The following is a 17990-nucleotide window of genomic DNA, read 5'->3' as shown; positions in this document are numbered from 1 at the left end:
CAGTCATGCAGCTGGCCAAGCGCCGTAAGAGCATCACGGAGCTGCTGCGCTCCGGGCCGGGAGCAGCATTAGTGCAGTAGGGGCGTATTAATAGCACGAAGGGTGGCAGGTTACGCAAGGAAGCACTGCAGATAAAATAACTTGCCCCAGAAAGTTGTTACTGCCATACAGAGCTCAGGAGGGACTCTCGGTAAAAAAGCAGCACACGACAGCCTACGGTTTGAGGTCAGTTTAACTCTAACCTTCAAACAGCTCAACCCAATCCCTCCCGAGCTGCAAAAGACCAGGTGTTACTGTTTGAACCTTTCCAGTGTCTTGCGCTAGTTTTAATGACAAAACTCATAACGACAAAACTTATACCCAGCTAAGAAAGCTACCAGCATCAGCTCCTAGTGACCCACGTTGCTACGAGGAGAACCACGCTGACGAAGCAGCTTTCTAAAATAATTGCAAGCCGAGGTCTGGGAGAAAAACATTCAGGTCAGAGAAGGCACTGTTCTGATTTTATTAGCTATTCTTTTAAGAGACTCGCTCAAACATCACAAGCGGATGAATGCAGACTTAGTTCAACTAGAAGGCTGCCCGCACAGTTATCTGGTTACAGGTTTAGGTAAAGTGGAGAAAAACAACAAGATGTTCTGTTAGCCAGTGCTTGCATCAGGCTGGAGCACAGGAAAGCCTTAGAGGGAGCTCCAGCAAGGGGCCTTAGCTTACTTCTCAGTCTTAACACATACATGAGAGTAGTCGTGGGTTTTTTTGCTCATACCCTTTGGTTTTTGACAACTGACAGAGCAGCAACAGGGGGAAGAACACTCATTTCTGAAATTCGTTAATGCAGAAGAGTAATTTCCACCTTCCAAAACGTATGCAGGAAGCCACTAGAGGAGGAAGGGAGTAGCTACTGCAGTTCAACCACTATTGTATTTACGTTTCCGTACTCTTGATAACAAATACATTCAACCATGGCTTAAAAACAAGGCATTGGTTGGAAAACAAAAGCTGAGTCTTCAATGAAAGAGATCAATAAAAAGAACTCAGGTCTCCCTGCAATGTTATCAGGTACAGCCTATTAGTTCTGCAGGGAATGATTCACTTCCTTATTGCAGGTACAGCTGCTGCCAGCATCCACGGCATTGTGCCCTTTGACACAGGCAGCTTCCCCTCCAAAAAGAGGGAGATATGGGACCAAACAGCGCGGTATGGCACTGAACAACCCCCTCCCCCGCCTTATTTTTCCTTTTTTAAGGATTAAAATAAAGGGTTCTGCCCGCATCTCTTCAGGGAACTCAAGCCATATGTTGGAAGTGATGTATTAGCACTGCCTTCTTCCCAAGGCTTCTCTTACTTCAAGGGCTAAGTCTCGAGTCTGTCCCCAGTATTCTCAAACTAAAAGGCCAGCGCCAGCCTCAACCCCTTTTTAAAAGGGTGGATGCCTAATGCAGCAGCCCCTCTTCCAGCAAGCCACAAAATCCTCCTGGAGCACAAGCAGTCACGCTCCATTTGCTGAAGGACAGGGGCAGAGGAAGTTTCCCTGTCTGGGTGAGCTCTCCGTAGGCAGAGCTCTGCGGCAGGATGGGAACAGGGAGTCACACAGCAAGGAGCAGCTACTTACTCCTACTACAATTATGGCAGCAGCAGCCCCAATCTAGTTCACTTTGCATCAATAACATTGATCCTAAAGATGTGCTGTTGTGCTGGTTTCCTTCCAGCTGAAGCAGTTGCACAAAAAATAAATTAATCCAGCAGGCAATGTTTAGAAGTAATTTCTCCCCCACCTAAGCGTGTTACAACACAATAAGCAAATGAAATTCTAGTGCCACGAGAGTCCTAGCCAGTACTTGTAGTTTAGGCAAGATGACCAAGGTGAAACTGTACTTGGTGAAAATAGCTCCTAACAGAATACGCAGGCAGGATTTGAGAGGAACAGGTTCTCGGTTTTGCTTCGTAAGGAACCCCAGACGCTCCTCAGTCAGGTCATCCAACCAGGCCCAACCAACGGGCGGACTCGCACAAACACCTCTCCTTCCTGCCCGCTCTCCTGGGCTCCCCCGAAGGATACTGGGGAGGAAGTTGCCTTTATTCATTTGGGCAGTCAATGAGCGTGGATTAGATGTTCCCGGATAAGTTACTTCAGGAAGCATTTTTAGCTGCTGAATACAGTCTGTGGGAAACACCTGTTTGGTTCCATGTCCTGAAACCACGGAACAACAAATGTCGAAAGGTACAACTCTGAGTATTGCTGGAGCTCTGCGAGTCAGCTTATATTGTAGCTCGGGTTTGTGCAGTGGAAAAAAGAAAGAAGGAAAACGAGACCGTAGCGAACTCACCACCTCGAACAACTTGGGGGCTAACAACACGACCAAGGAAATTCAAGTCTGAGGTCAATTCAAGACATCGCAGGAGCCTGGCAGACATACGGCCACGCCAGTCAAAGCCAAGTGGAAAGTTTGACAGAACACGCAGGGAGGGCAGCGTAGGGCTCTTCCACCCCAGTGTCATCGCTGTGCAGCTGCGTAGAGCACCAGCTCCTCTCCGCCTCCAGTGACCTCTTTTGCTCCACTGCGGCCACCACGAAAAGCATGCACAGAACCTGGGCGCCTCCCCTCCCACCCCTCCATCCCACCCGAAGCGAGATAAGCCATCTCAGTTGGCTTCTTGTCAAACAGCTTTTAGAGAACGACTTAGGGTGGTCTGGCAGGCAGCCACAACACACAGCACAAACAAGTGGCGGTGATGCTGAGCCTGGTTTCAGTCGTGTCATGAACGGACACCCGAGCGTTTGCCTGCCTGCAGGGACAGGACTTTGCACCTCTCCACCTCTCAGCTAAGTAGGCAAAAAAGAGGCATTCTCTGTCCCGTGCACACAGCAAGACATTAGGAAATGTGGGGCTGTTTCAAGACAGTTTTAGTAAATCATATTAAATAGTTGTTGTTAAAACAAGCGGTACTAACTGTATGCATTTTGACTCCTCTGTTCTTTACCGCCAAGTATCGCTGGACTGTCCTGGCAGACTTGGTCATTTTGTCTGTGCCCTCTGTTGAATTGATTTATATTCTAGACTACTTTGAGGTGAAGACAGAAAGAAGTATTAATTAGTGTAGTAAACAGGCAGTAAACTGCTCCCAGGACTTGAAGAAATAGGCAGCGTTTGAGAGCAGCCACTGCCACACTACTCAAACTGCGATGTAGGTTCCCTCATCTGGGTCCCTCAGTCCACATAAATACCAAGAAATTGTAATTCCTTTGCTAAAATGTGTTGTGGAAGCACCTGCCCCTCCTATGTCCTCTGACTGCAGACCTCACAGCAGACTCCAGCAGAAGTTTAGCTTCATGGTGCCTTCCACAACCGGAGGACAGGACAAGCATCTCAGACGATCTAGTGCTCCAAATTCCTACCAAATCAAATCAGACCTGGTTTCATCTTAGCTGAGATTGCCCAGCTTAATCTTTGTATCAGTAAGAGGTCTACAGAAGGTTTGTGTGACACGTGGAACAAGCCGTCTGCCCTCTGCAGCACAAAGAGCAGGAGGAGAGGTCCAGTGGGCCAGGAAGGCCATGCCTGGAGCCACACTGCCCGTCTTCAACAGAAGCAGGGCGGTGTTAGACGCTAATACTCAAAATGAAGGAAGCAAAATGAGCAGTATGTAAAGCATTTAACAGAAGCTGAAGTTAAATGCATTTCAGACATTTATTCTGCAGAAGCTCAAGTCAAAGAACTCTCCGTATAATGCCTTTTAAAGGCATGCAGACTATCCCGGAGCCCATTTAATACTTGGCTTGTCATAGCCAGGCCTGCCTGCTCCGCCAAGCCTTGCTACTGAGCTTCCGTGGGAGATAAGGAGACTGCTGAACTCTGGATGGTAGCTGTGAGCCCAGAACTGATGAAGCTCAGGGTGTACACGCAGCTGCATCGAGCCTTTACTTCTAATCACAGGTTTAGTGTTGGATAACTAAAAAAAACAGTTCATACCTCAAAAGCAGGTGTTCCCTTTAGCAGGTCCTTCAATCTTCAGAGGCTGCTTATCTGCAAAACACAATACATGCAGAATTAAGAGGAAGCCAATTACCGAGTACTTGTATGTCAGTTTATTAGGGTGGCTCGAAGATGATTTCTGTCACTCAAAATGAACTCAAACTTGAGAAGTCTTGCTACCGTCCCACAGGAGGCTTTCTTTAACATTCCCTTCTCAACAGGAACACTATCTAGCTATGACTATTTCACACCAATATTTGCTCGAGCTGCCAAGGATATACTATGAAAACTGTAAGCAACTTTTCCCTTGTTATGCAATTTAATAGGTTTTTATAAACGCACCATTAACGTGAAGCGGACGATCTGGACATCCCTCCACTAAGCACAATTTCAGGTGCTTATAGAGTGGCTTAAAGGCTCCCAAAGTCACTGGTACAGGGACACACCGCCCAGCCCCCTGTGAAGCAGGCTGGATTTCTGCGCTGCGTTTTATCTGACTGCAGATGAACAAAGCTAAAGTGGCACCAGCACGCCTGTGGCTTGATGCATCAGTGAAAGGAAGAAAACGTTAAGCTGTATTATTTTTTTTAAATACTACATTCATGATATTTGGACTAATATTTTATGTTTTTCAGGTTGAAGACATCAGACTATTTGCTGTTTGTCTGCCATTACGCCCATGAAGCTATGCCCACTAGCTTTACCAGGGAACCACTTCCTCCTCTTCTGCACGCTGCATCCCAAGTTTTTGTATACATTATTCTATACCTTGCTCATTAACATTCCTTTAGTGCAAAACAAGCATATCTGAAAACAAAAAATGTATTAAAACAATACTCTCTACATTCCCCACGTAGCGCTCAGTGGACGAGAACACAAACCAAGCTGCAGAGGAAGAGCCAGTTCAGCATTTCGGTACACACGGAGGAACATCCATCCAACCCGTTCCTCACCGCCGTAAGTAGCTGAGTCAGCCTCACAACAAAATGGCAGCTCAGGGCCTGTTATTAATGCAGCCGTACAGATATAGCAGCGCCTGTTCCTCTCGCTACAGATGCGTGTTTCCTGTCCCATGGCAGTAAGATGACAGTTTCCAGTTAAATGAAAAACCAGGCCAGTGGAAACACCACCGTTACAGCTTTAGCAAACAGAGACACACTCAGAAGTGAGAAAAACCTTCTGCGAGAGCCCCGTTCCCTTCCGCAGGGCTGGAAGGGAGAGCTCGAAGTTAATTAAGGAATGGAGAAATACCTTGTGTATGATTCAGAGATAAATATTATGGATGAGCTCCTGCTTGTATGGTAACATCGCCGCTCCCCCTCCAACAGAAGGAGGCTCTGCTAATACACACCAGAAACCCACGTTTTCCTTTCCCGCACCACCGCTCGCCGCCCCGTGACAGATCGGAGCATCAGGGACTTGCTCCCCAGCTGCTTCCAGCCGACGAGCGCCCCGCTCACAGCCGCAGGCCCTGGGCACACAGCCTGGCGGTGCTCCGCTAAGAGTTCATCCCACAGCTTTCACGGTAACCCACCAGCTCTCCCACACTACATCTCAACTGCTCTTTGCGTTGAGAATACCAAACGATTTCTTAAGGGGAAAAACATATATAAATAAGCAAGCCACTCTCTTTTGTGGCAGAACATTAAAGAAAATGAGAAGCACTTGAGAAGTACTAGCTCCTTTTTATTGCTGGACATCACGAGTCCACCTCCAGCCGCACAGCGCTGCACCACGCACGGTTCTGACATCAGTGAAGGGAGGGCGGCCGCAGGCTCTTGGTCTGGGCAAGAGCCTCCTGGTAAAGCTGCATCTGTAGCTGCTCGTCCTATGAATCCTGGAGGAAAGCATTCACATGCTACAAAGGTCTTATCAACTATCCAAAGTTGTAAAAAATTGCTCTTCTCCTTACATAGGATGACTTGGGTTGGAAGGAACCTCACAGACCACCCAGTTCCAACCCCCCTGCCGTGGGCAGGGACACCTCCCACCAGGTCAGGTTGGCCAAGGCCCCATCCAGCCTGGCCTTGAACACCTCCAGGGATGGGGCATCCACAGCCTCTCTGGGCAGCCTGTGCCAGTGCCTCACCACCCTCTGAGTGAAGAATACCCTCCTAACCTCTAACCTAAACCCTCCCCTCTTGTAGTTTACAGCCATTCCCCCTTGTCCTGTCATCTGACTGGGCAAAGAGTTGCTCTCCAACTTTTTTTTTTTAAAACAAAAAATGGGTGGTGAGGCACTGAACAGCACCCTGCACTTGGGCTTGTTGAACCTCGTTAGGTTCCCATGGGCCCACTTCTGCAGTTTGTCCAGGTCCCTCTGGATGGCATCCCTTCCTTCTGGTGTACTGACTGCACCGCTCAGCCTGGTGTCATACGCAAGCTTGCTGAGAGTGCACTCGATCCCATTGTGTCATCGATGACAATATTGACCAGCACCGGTCCCAGGACAGACCCTGAGGGACACTGCTCGTCACCAGCCTCCACCCGGACACGGAGCCATCGAGCACCACTCCCTGGTCTCTCAAGCCAGCTCCTTACCCACTGAACTGTCCACCCATCAAGTCCATCTCTCTCCAATTTGGAGACCAGGATGTCATGTGGGACCGTGTTAAAGGCCTTACAGAGGTCCAGGTAGATGACATCGGTCGTTCTTCCCTTGCATGGGATGTCTGTGACCAGCAAGCAGAAATGCTGCTTGTTCCTACCCCAGCTTGACAGCTCTCCTAGAACAGGAGGTGGGACAGCAGAGATCTGCACGTGCTAGACCTCACAGTAGTCTAAGATGCGCACTACCTCATGCCCTCAAAATAAACTGAGACAGACTCCAGCCACTTTTAGAAGTCTTGGTGAATGAGGGAAAGAACACAGCATCCATCACGCAGCCAGCAAATACTGAACCGTGCCCATCACCACCCGTAGTCGTTCCCCAGTTTAGAGAAACAGAGGGAATTATTTTAATATTAGAGACACCTGTCCATACGTTGCAACCCTCATCCCAAGTCTGCAACCTTCTCCCCAGGAGAGTTTTTACACAAGTGACACCAAAGAGCAACGCAAGACGAGCAGAGCAGCCTCCGCTTCATTTACCTCCCACACCACACCCGCTCTTCATTTTATCTTGCCTGCACTATCAGGGAGCAGGCAGTGCCTGGTATGCATACTGTCCCATCATGTTTGCTACCCCCTAATAGCCGGTTTCACGTCCTGCACCAGTACTTCTCGTCCCTCAGCTCTGCTGGTTCCCAAGCTCCTTGTACTTTTGTTACTGACCATTTCGACGGCTCCTCTCATCCCGTCCAGTTTTCCACTAATGGATCTTTCACCAGCTGAACTGCCGGTCCCATTACGAGACCGCGGTACTTTCTGCTTACCTCTCACCTTCTGCTCCCTTCTCGCCTGCGAGTTTACCAGACCATCCCATCTGCAATACAACAGTTATTGCGAGAGTCCCGAATGCATACACGTACTTCAGGGTAAACACTAACAATTCACTTCTTGTGGCTTCCCCGCTTTTACACAATATTGAAAAGTCCTACTGCTCCAAGCAGCAACTACTTGTCTCTGCCAGCTGCCAAGGACAGCCCCTTTGAGGATGGAGTAAGCTACCACCTCTCCGGTCCATGAGAAAAGCATGCAACCTTGGTAAGGCACCCAAAAAGGTGTGAGAGAAGGAAGAGACTCCCCTCCATCCACCTCACAAAGCTACCACGGTTAGACAGTCCCTAGTCCCAGCGATTTAGCACTTTAGGTACAAACGCTGCTCATCTCAGTCTGACTTCATGGTGCACTGGCAGAGATCAGACCAAACCTGCCGTTACACTCGGGGTTGTCACTCTGACCCCACCAAAAGGGAATGCACTTCGGCGCAGTTAACAGGAAGAACGCGCTGTTCTTCTGTCAGACGCCCTTACAGGTTCCCTCCATTTCTCCAGATAAGCAGCGCTTTCCACCTTCCCATCCCCAATTCCAAAAGATCCCACTTCTCGTATCCTGCTAGAGGAAGCCCGCAGAGCTTTTGGCTTCCTGTCCTCTCTCACCCTTAGTGCTTTATTTCCACATCTCTAGACCAACAGGCACCTTTAAATAGCTCCGTCTCAGATATGCCTGGTGCACGAAGATCACTTGATATGGAAAGCGAGGAGGGATGACGCACCGCAGCGAGGGTTCCGCATGCAAAGCGGCATTACGCCATCCAGCACCCAGCGTTCAAACGCGGCCTCGGGGACCCCGAGCCTCTGCTGCCGCGGTGGCCACGAAACCCCGAGCTGAAGACATCTCAGACTTCCACCCCAGTCCTTTCCTAGAGGAGAAATATGCCACGCAGCAAGTTAACTACAACTGGACACAAGGAGAACTGCCTTCATGGCCACAGGCACCTTGGGGATACACCAAGGTAGGTGCCCAGATACCAAGATCCCCAGAAACGAAGATCCTAAAACACGAGGTTATTCTAGAATACACGGAAGACTTGTTTTCACCATGGGTACCATTGCCAAGTAGTCAGTGAATTTTTGATCACCGTCAAATTCCTGCTCCTACGCCTGCATGAGGCACCTCCAGTAATGCTGACAGTATTTAAAGGACTGCTTTTAGACTCGATTCCAGGTGTTTGAGTAGAGCTTCTGCCAAGAGAGAAGGGAAGTGCTGAACGCAGACCCAAGTAGTTCAAAGAGCCTTCGAGACATGAAGATTGAGTTCCGCTGAACTCTGGAAGTAAATAATCGTCTAAGGAAACATCCACGAACAGGAAGCCAGACGTTTTCCAGAGTCACACGAGACTTGCTACTTGCAGAACGAGCTCGTACTTCCCAAACGCAGGTAGTAGAGGGACGAATGAAGATCTTCAGCTGTAAGGAAGCAGATACTCCTTGGCAATATCCGCCTTTAATCCTTATTAAAGAGGACAAGCTTTAACAAATGGTCCTCTGCGAGAATTCAGGCTGACAAAGTCAGGCAGTGAGGTTCACACAATCAGACAGTAAATAAGCAGCTGCACATGGCTTCTTTTATGGCACCACAGATTTTCATATGTCAAGAGCAATTTGACTAAGGAAACAACAAGCAATGATTCAGAAAGCTGGAGGAATGACTCACGGCCTTGTAAATCACCGGTGTGAAGGCCCCGCCAAGGTCTTTCCAGAAGAGCCCTGAACCCCAAAGGAGAGGTGAGCTCCTGCAGCCTTGCGTCGGCAGCGCACAGCCAGCCAAGGGGCACGGGGAGGGCGAGGAGCCGTCACCAAGTGCATTACAAGGCAGGGAAACGCATGACAGGAGGCCGAGAACACCCCCGAGAACTGAGATGAAATACTTTGACAGATGATTTTTGAACCTTTCTGTGGGTCAGATGTGTCGAAATGAAACAAAAACCTAAACACACAGAGCCAGACCCACAAAAAGAAGAACCACGGCAGATAACGCTCTCGGTAAGAAAGTGAATTCCTTTTTGGTAGAAGCTCAATAAAAAGAGAAAGTGATTTAAGCAAAACCAGAGTATGTCTTCACAGCTGAACAACTCCGCTGCTAGCAGGGCTGTTAGCTAATTTTAGCTATCACAGTTGCATTCCCAACAGCACCTCTAGCTTCCTGTGTGGATGAGGAGTTTTGCTAAAAGCAGCCCTAGTTTGGATTCAGAGCATGCAAATTTCAGGAGAATGGTGATTTCTGACCAGTTCCTTCCACCAACACTGATGCAAAACAAAAACTGTCTTTCACATTTCAGTTTAATCCTCTTCTGAAATATTTATTTTCGGAACAATTCATTGAACAGCAAACCTTCAGCCTAGCTGAGTTACAGCTAAAAATAAAGGTATTAAAGTTCAGGAATTCCTCCTGCTGTTGTATCTAATCAATACAGACCCACCGTGACTCCTGTCATATGCTTTATTTGTCAAAGCACATGCCCGCGCCCACACTTAGGCAGTGTTATCCAACAGCCTGCCATCTTTTGGGGTAATAATACCAGAGAGAGACATTTTTAATGAGTTGAGATGTTACAGAGACTCAGAAGCGAAGACTCAGTTGCACGCACGTTAGAATACGAAGCTATAAATACCGGAGCCCAGTCCTGACCTACCGAATCCTAACGCATCTCAGCTCAACTACACCAAGCTGAAGCTCACCCAGCAGCCTTTTTCCCTTAGCTGGGTCCAAACATTAGCGGTCACCTGAGGAGGACGGAAAGAAAAAGCAGCCCTCGCTGCTCAGCCCTCACTGGCCCTCCAAGAAAAGCCTGCTGAGCCGACTGCACCTCCCGCGGCCGGGGGACCTTACGGCTGCCCCCCAGCAGCACGCTCAGGGCCAGGACACCTGGAGAAGGCGCTCGCACCGGTCAGGTCACACTCTTCACACCGGGGGGCTACGTGTGAACTCCTGAGAATGGTTCTAGGCCACCGGTTTTTGAATGGCATCCGTAAGTGTCCAGGAAAGTACTTCTGGCCTAGGCCGAAGACTGTGCCAGGAAGCACTCTCGAGAACACCCCCAGCACGCTGCTCTGACCCCAGCGCGGTCAGAAGCACCAGGGACCTCCCCAGCACAGACACAGACCCCAGACCCCGAGAAGCTTTCCCTTCGTGCACTGGTTTGATACTCGCATCATTCCCAGCTCCCCAGAACCCGCCGCGGCTGATCCTCCTCTGCCACTACAGGAGACGCATCCTAGGAGTCCCCCAGCCCCCTCCTGTAAGAAGCAGGGGGTCTTTGCAAGGCCTCCTCTCTCGCTGCTTTTAAAAAATAATCGTAATAGGAGATGCATTATCATTTTTACTAGTCTTTTAAAGAGACTTTTATAAAGTCTTTGCTCTCTATAATTTCTTTTGTCCCAGCTGAATGCCTGGCCCTCAGGGCTGTTCGTGAGGAGGTAATTCTGACAGCCTCCGACTCCCCGCATTCTCCTCCGCAGCTCTCCCTCCAGCCTGCCCCAGCAGCCGCCACCCGCCCGCGACAGCTTCAGCCAAAGGACCGGGAAGAAGCCAACCTCCAGCTCCGAGTCCTGGCAGGCACTGAGGCCGCACGCCCAGCAGGCAGCAGCAAAACCTGGGGCAGGCTTGTCAGCAGCAGGATGTAACAATGCAACGTGCAAAGCAAAGAGCACCCTTCTCCGCGCACTTCAGCCCCACTCCGCCCATTCACGCCAGCGCTAACTCAGACGGCGCCGCTGCCCTCCCGCCGCCTACCCCGCAGGTCGGGAGAGGGCTCACCACCGAGGCTGCCCCTTCCCCTCCGCCTGCACAGCCAGCAAACCGCTGTGCGGGTCGGAGCCGTGAAGCGGGCAGCGATGCTGCATACGTTCACAAGGTAACTCGAACGCGCGTGAAGCACACCCACCTGCTGGCAGCCCGAGCGGAGAACACCGGGGACTCCCTGGGACTCTCAAGCACCGTCGTGCCTTGACTGAGGGAAGGAAACTCATTTTGCACAAGAAAGTTGCAGGTGCCAACAGCAATCTCACGAAGTTAACAGATTAATTTGTTTGCAGCTTCAGCTAACGAGCAAAGAAACAGTTCAGGCCTCCCATTTCTTGGGGACCTCAAAGTCCAGCTCAGCAGCGACAAGTTGCAAGGGGACGGCTTCAAAGCGGAACAACTGTCAGAGTTCTGAACCGCCTCCGAGGTTTCACAATTGCAAGGAAGGATGGACACTCACAACACTTGGACGTACCCATGTTTTCAAGGTGACGCCCGCCAACCTGCATAACCTTAGCGCCAGCATCACCCACCTTGTCCCCTCACTTACTCACAAGGTTCCTGCAGAGGTCCCAGCCCTCCTCTCGCAGCCCCGTCCCCCCGAGCAGGCGCAGCACGAGGGGATCACACCGTGGGTACCTGCGGATGGCAGAGAAAGGAGCCGCACGGCACCTCTCGGGGATGCTGCCAACAGGCTTCACCACGCGCTGAGAGCTCACCGCACCTTCAAGCGCCTTCACAGGGGCATTTATGGGATCTTCTATATGTTAAAGGACCCGCGGGGAAAACAGCGGGCGCTTTTTGCGTTGAGGAGTACTTGGCACTTCTGAATGGGTCAGCTCACGGGGACCCCAACTCAAAGCGTGGCAGTGACAGGAATCGTGCTTCCTCACCCGGCCTTGCAACCGCCCCAGTGTTGACCTAGCAGGAATACCTTTAGGGCACATTTTTGAGGTTCATTCTAACAACGGATTTGACGTGGAATGTTTTGGAGGAAAAACTAAACGCCCCAAAATCCCGCAACCTATCAAGTACTCGAATTAAGCAGAATACACGCTGCGGATGCTTGACTAGCAGCCTGGATTAAAAGCTCTGAAAGCATATGTTGCTGAGCTAAAAAGAAAAGGTATCTATGTACAGAAGGCCATTTATTTAAGACCAAATTCTCATACCCAGCTGTGCTCTAAGTAAACAAAAACCAGTATCCGGGCAATCAGTCTGACAGGTTTAATAACTGGTGCATTGTAAGTGTTCCCAAATATCTTAAATATTTAACCGAAAAGGAACTGAACTAGATGTTAACCATATCCTTCAAAAAAAGTCACACCCAAGCCAAGACCATCACTTTAGAAGGTGAGCAAGACTAAGAAATATCCACTTAACAGCAAATTCAGCGCCTCCTTTTTTAAGGCTATATATTTTAAGAACTAGTTGCTCTTTTTATCAAGAAGTCTGTGAGCAGATCTGAATTCAGGCCACACATTTCCCTAACAAGCCACAGCACCCAGCTTCTGTCGCGGCTCTGTGTTCTATTTATCGTCCTCATCTCCCTAAGAAATAAGGAACAGGAGGCAACGTTTTCAAGCGACGCTCATCCCTTTCACATAGCGGGCCACCAAAAGACATTTCTCCGCTTCCTCAAGGGGCAAAACGGCAACAAGGAACAGGAGGAGTAAGAGGGAGTAGGGGCAGAAGCAAAACAAATTCCACACTCACAGCACTGCCACCGGAGTGCTAGCAACCAGTGCGCTTTTCTGCTTGCCTTTTTTCTTTTTTCGGGATTCCCTGCTGAGCACAGACGCTGCTCCGCAGGAAACTCTATCTTCCTCCACCCGATACCTGCTACCTGCGCACGCGCGGGGTTCGCGGGTTGGTTTCCAGTGCCTCGTTTCTCTGCTACAGAAATTGGAGACTACGCCGAGCAGCGAGGCTCTAAGGGCACGAGCAGCAGGGCCGTTCAGCACAGCCAGATAAGGTCTTTTTAGAAACACCTGACACTCGTTAGTCACAGGTGAACAAAAGCGTCCCCAGGGCAAGCCACACACACACTGCTTCTTAAAACAGATGAAAGCAGGAAAGCAGCACCTCCTCTGTACAAGAGCTCATGTATTAAAAGGGTGGATGGAAACGAACGTTTTTAAGTTCAGACCATGCCAAAATTCAGTATTTACAAATGAGAATCACAACAGAACTTGACGTTACTTTTACCTTTTCCATATCGACTCTGGGACCTATTTAGCCAACGACGACACAGAAGATCCATCATCAGCTCTTACTAGACAGAGGGAATGCATTTCTTTTTCTAGTGCTGCCAGACAATGTAACTAGCACAGAAAGGAATAAATTTTAAAAAAAGAAACGCTATTTTTTTGTTGTTACACAAACAGCTTTAGAGTCCCTGCATCATCAGTAGAGTTCCCTCTGCCTTCCCCAGGAAGAAAATTTTAATAGGGGTCAGAAAGGGGAAGGAAAAAAAATAAAACATTTAACCCCCCTATGCAGAGACACACCATCACTTTTACATAAGTGCCAGAAGCCACTGAGCTTCTCGACTTGCTTTTCTGGAATCAGCCCCTAAGGACAGCCGCTGCCCCAGGCATCTGTAGGGCAAGTGGCACCAACTCCCCTCGGGGTGAGGCCCAGCTGAGGACACCGAGGGCGACTCTGAGCCGGTGTAACTGCACAGAGAGGTCACCAAATATCCCAAGTTGGAAGGGACCCACCAGGATCATCGAGTCCAACTCCTGGCTCCGCACAGGATCACCCCAAACCCAGGCCCTGTGTCTGAGAGCGGTGTCCAAATGCTCCCTGAGCTCCGGCAGCTCGGGGCCGTGCCCCCGTCCCCGGGCAGCCTGTCCCAGTGCCCGACCACCTCTGGGTGCAGAACCTTCCCCTAACCCCCGCCCTGACCCTCCCCTGTCCCAGCTCCGGGCCGGTCCCTCGGGTCCTGGCGCTGTCCCTGGGGAGCAGAGCTCAGCGCCTGCCCCTCCGCTCCCCTCGTGAGGAAGTTGAAGGGCAAGGAAAGAACGCCAAACGAAAACAATCTGAATACAAAGTTAAACCTGCCCAGAGCTCCAGTGATCCTCAACGTTTGACAGCGCAATGTTCCAAATCGTGCTCTGTCAGAGCCTAGGCTGCAGAGTGAAGAATTACAGGTCCTCACCACTGTCTTTCTATAGCCTGTGAAAACACACCCCACTCAGCTCTGGGTGCTGCAAAACAACCCTGGCAGACTTTTTTGGGGGGGTTATCTTTTTAAATGTAAATCTGAACAGCCTTTACTTGAGCCATGGCTATTCAGTAGCACAGGGACTGTGCACTTTTGCTAAGATCAAAATATTTGCTTCTAAACTAGAGGGCATCCTCTAACAGCTAACGATGACACTCAGATCATTACACACTGTATGAAGCGTTGTAGCCGACTAAAACCAAGACCATTTGGAATAGGACTATATTCCAGAAGTCTTCAGGACTTGCTGCTCGAAAGCTCTAGGTGCACAAGACCAGATCCACCACAATTACACAGTACCAGCGCCCCGAGACACCAGAGCTGCTGATACAGTGAAGTGCACGACGGAGCCTGGTTATGCAGAGACATCAGAGCCTCGTGAGGACGCCACATGGGTGGAAGTGATCTGCAGAACATCCCTCCACGTCCCGCTGTCCTTGGCCCCGCTAGGAGCGGCACGCCGGGTTTGGTGGAGCTCAGCCTGGGACAGCTGCTGGCGGTGTTCTGGAGATCGCTCGGCTTCTCCGTCACTCGTGCCGAGGACCAAGCACCAGGGAATTAAGGCGGGCAGGGGGAGCCACACAAATCAGCTGTTCTCCCCTTGTGTGTCCTGCAGCACCTACATTTATGGCCTGTGGTTAAAATCAGAGCAAGCACGGGTAGATTTGTTGCGCAAGGTGTAAGCAGAAAGCGATATCCGTACCTGCTGAAAGGGAAGAAGGGGAGATAGAGGTCAGAACAGTGAACCAGATAGGATTAAGATCTTTAACATTTAGTTATTTGCCTAATGGATTCCGTATCACATTTCCAAGGCACAAAGCAGCCCATTTTACCCCTTTCTCCTACAACAGTCGGCCTGATTCACAGCACTCCTCTACCTGACCGACAGCCTCCTGCTGCCCTATCGCGCGCACGAGCGGTGAGAAAACAGTAAAACAGTAAAACACTGCTTTGTCTTTTAGAGGGGGAAGGAAGGGGCAAAACAGAACGTGTGCTAAACAGCCTTTGGGAAGGAACAGCACAAAACAGGACTGCACTCTTTGCGACATCTTTTCCCTACCGCCTGCCACTATCATCCCATAATCTACCTCAAACTGTCGGGTATAATTTTTTTTTTTTTTAATAGGGACTATGCTTTTGGGGTTTCCATAGGAGTCTTCACACTTTGAGGTGATGTAAAAACGCAGCCTGCCACAAGTGGAAACTCTCGTCTCTCCCAAGAGGAGCAGTCCCTGGGACTCAGACTGCCTTTTGCTGTTGATTGGTTTTTAAACCTGTAAAGGTAAGTTAACTACCACCCACCCACCCCCCTTCTTTTTTTTCTTTTTACAAAGGGACTGAAAAAGCAGCAGTCTGATTCGATGCCAATTTGCAAATTGATTAAACATTTAGTCTGAGCTACATGACGCTAACCTTGTGCATCAGAACTAGGGCTGCCTAAGTCACTGTATCACTCCTCGGCAAGTTAAAGGCAACAGTAACTGGACTTGACACTACCTGACAAATACTTGTTTGCAACTTTAAAAGAGTATTTAAGGCAGAATGTTTCTAAAGGTAGCAAAAAAATTAACTAGAAGAGAGGAAAAGCACCAACTTCCCATGGTGCAACTGCCTCTGAAAACAGATTTGCCCCATTTGGTGTGAAGCAGGATGGATTCCTAGCACCCATCAGATGACGGCAGGCTACAGGGTGCAGACAGCTGTGAGAAGCCCGATCAGGTGAAGGAGTTAGCTCAGTACTGAGACACGATACCCGCAGCGGTGTACCTGACGCAGGCTCTGAAGCGATGCCCTGCAGGATGGCTGCAGAGCACAGTACCACCGGGTACGGCCGCACATCCGACATTCACTTTACCCTGCTCTAAGACACTGTGGCGCATCGTTAAACTTCAACAAAACACGCACATACAGACATCGAGGAGTTACGGCCATGGCCAAAACAACTAGAGGCATGGGGGACGTGAGACTCGTCTATTTTTATTTTGCTGCATCTCTGCGAATTGCTATTCAGTCACAGGGAATAAAACGTGAGATGGAGAACTAGAGGGGAGAAAAAAGTGAGACAGCATTGTAGAGGACTCCTTCCCCACAGACCCTATTCCATTTCGCTGAACACAGGAGCAGCAGCAGTGAGTGAGGGTCATCACGACGACAATACCCTAAACAAGGGGAGCTTGGTGCGATTCCAGATACCTGTTCTATGCTTACCAGGGGAAGTTTACATCATTTCTGCTCTGAAAACATAAAGTTTCCCATCAAGAGTGAGAACAGTACAACAAGGGCACCTCACAGCATAAATTAGCGCACAGATTCCCTACCTTAAGTCTTAGCTTCCAGAAATCTAAAGCTACGCAAACGCAATACACCAAGCGCTGGGGTATGACTAGATGAAAAAATCCCTTGTGAAAATGTTTCGAAAATGTTTGCGATGTGCCAGTAAAGCTAGCTTCCAGCTGTGCGCTCAACCCCATACGATTCTCATTTCTCACAGCTATTGGAACCAAGAAGTGCTGCAGAGCCCCGAGCTGCAGGAGCTTGCACGAGGGAGGGCGGGCGGGGGAACACGCACACGGCACGTCCTTTATCCAGCGCAGCAAGGCCCCGACCGAGCAGAGAAGAACCCTAAGGGCTGTCCCAACGGCAGAAGAAGTCCATTCCTAGTAAAGGTCCTTTACTAGGAGCTGTGCCCACGCACCCACCCTGCTCGCGCTGCCCTCGGCTGCATGGGGCTGCCCTGGGAGGAGTCACCTGCAAACCGCCCGTGCCTGCGTAGGTTTAGGATCCGTGGGTTTAGGGCCTATCGCAAGCTCACCAGCGAGTCCCAAAGCTGTTGCGCTGCTTCAGTGCACCAGCATCCTCACTGCAGCTCTGCACCCACAGGTCGTGCTCCCAAATACTGAGTCGCCACCAGTGGAATCTGGCCAGGAGGTGGGAAGGGGATGAGAGCAGCCCCAGCGGAACAAGAAGCCGTATGCGCAGCTCTGCCCCATGCTGCCCTGCCTTCAGGGACTTCCCAGTCTGCAGCCCCCAGCAAGCGGCACTCACTCCGGCTGCATTTACATTTAGAAGCTGTTTCGGTTCCAAAATGACTGATGAACTCTTCTCCCCCTCCATTTTTAAGACAAATTCCAAGAAGGAAGATAAGTATCTTACGCTGTCTCACATCCAGCCGCATTATTATTTTTTTTAAACAGTTCTCAGCATTTCACCCACAGACAGAAATAAACCGTTTGAATTTGAGTTGAACAGGAACTTTTTGGCTCCCCCTACGCACAGATACTGCGTTTCAAACTGGAATCAGCCTCTGGCTCGCAAAGCTCTCAAGGACAACAGATAATCACAGACTGGTGAGAAACCGAAGGAACAAAACAACAACTACTACAACTTGAGGAACAGGAGCTCTATTTTTTGAAGTCAACTTAGAATCAAACTCCTTTTGTTTCTGGCACATGACCGAATTCCAGCTCAGTGAGACAGATACAACCGCCAACTCCCACAAGCAGCACAGAAAACGAAGAGCTGGGGTTTGCTCTTCCTGCAGACTTCAAGTTAATCGCACACTTTACAGCACCGCAATTTTATCATTTTAAAAACGGAAACAG

The 17990-nt window shown here is 49.8% G+C and overlaps 1 protein-coding gene across 50 annotated transcripts in view; it reads right to left on the bottom strand.

The window, feature by feature from the left end:
• MAP4 (microtubule associated protein 4) overlaps positions 1 to 17990 on the bottom strand; it is a 154573-nt gene that overhangs the window by 121215 nt on the left and 15368 nt on the right. For all 50 annotated transcript variants that reach the window (XM_040549235.1, XM_040549250.1, XM_040549223.1 and 47 more), the window contains exon 2: positions 3972 to 4025. The gene's annotated coding sequence lies outside the window, so the exon portion shown is untranslated. The remainder of the gene's footprint in view (positions 1 to 3971; positions 4026 to 17990) is intronic.

This window comes from Cygnus olor, chromosome 2 (assembly GCF_009769625.2).
Source record: "Cygnus olor isolate bCygOlo1 chromosome 2, bCygOlo1.pri.v2, whole genome shotgun sequence".
Taxonomy (NCBI): Eukaryota; Metazoa; Chordata; class Aves; order Anseriformes; family Anatidae; genus Cygnus; species Cygnus olor.
The sequence above is the reverse complement of the archived record's forward strand: the minus strand, read 5'-3'. Positions and strand labels throughout refer to the sequence as shown.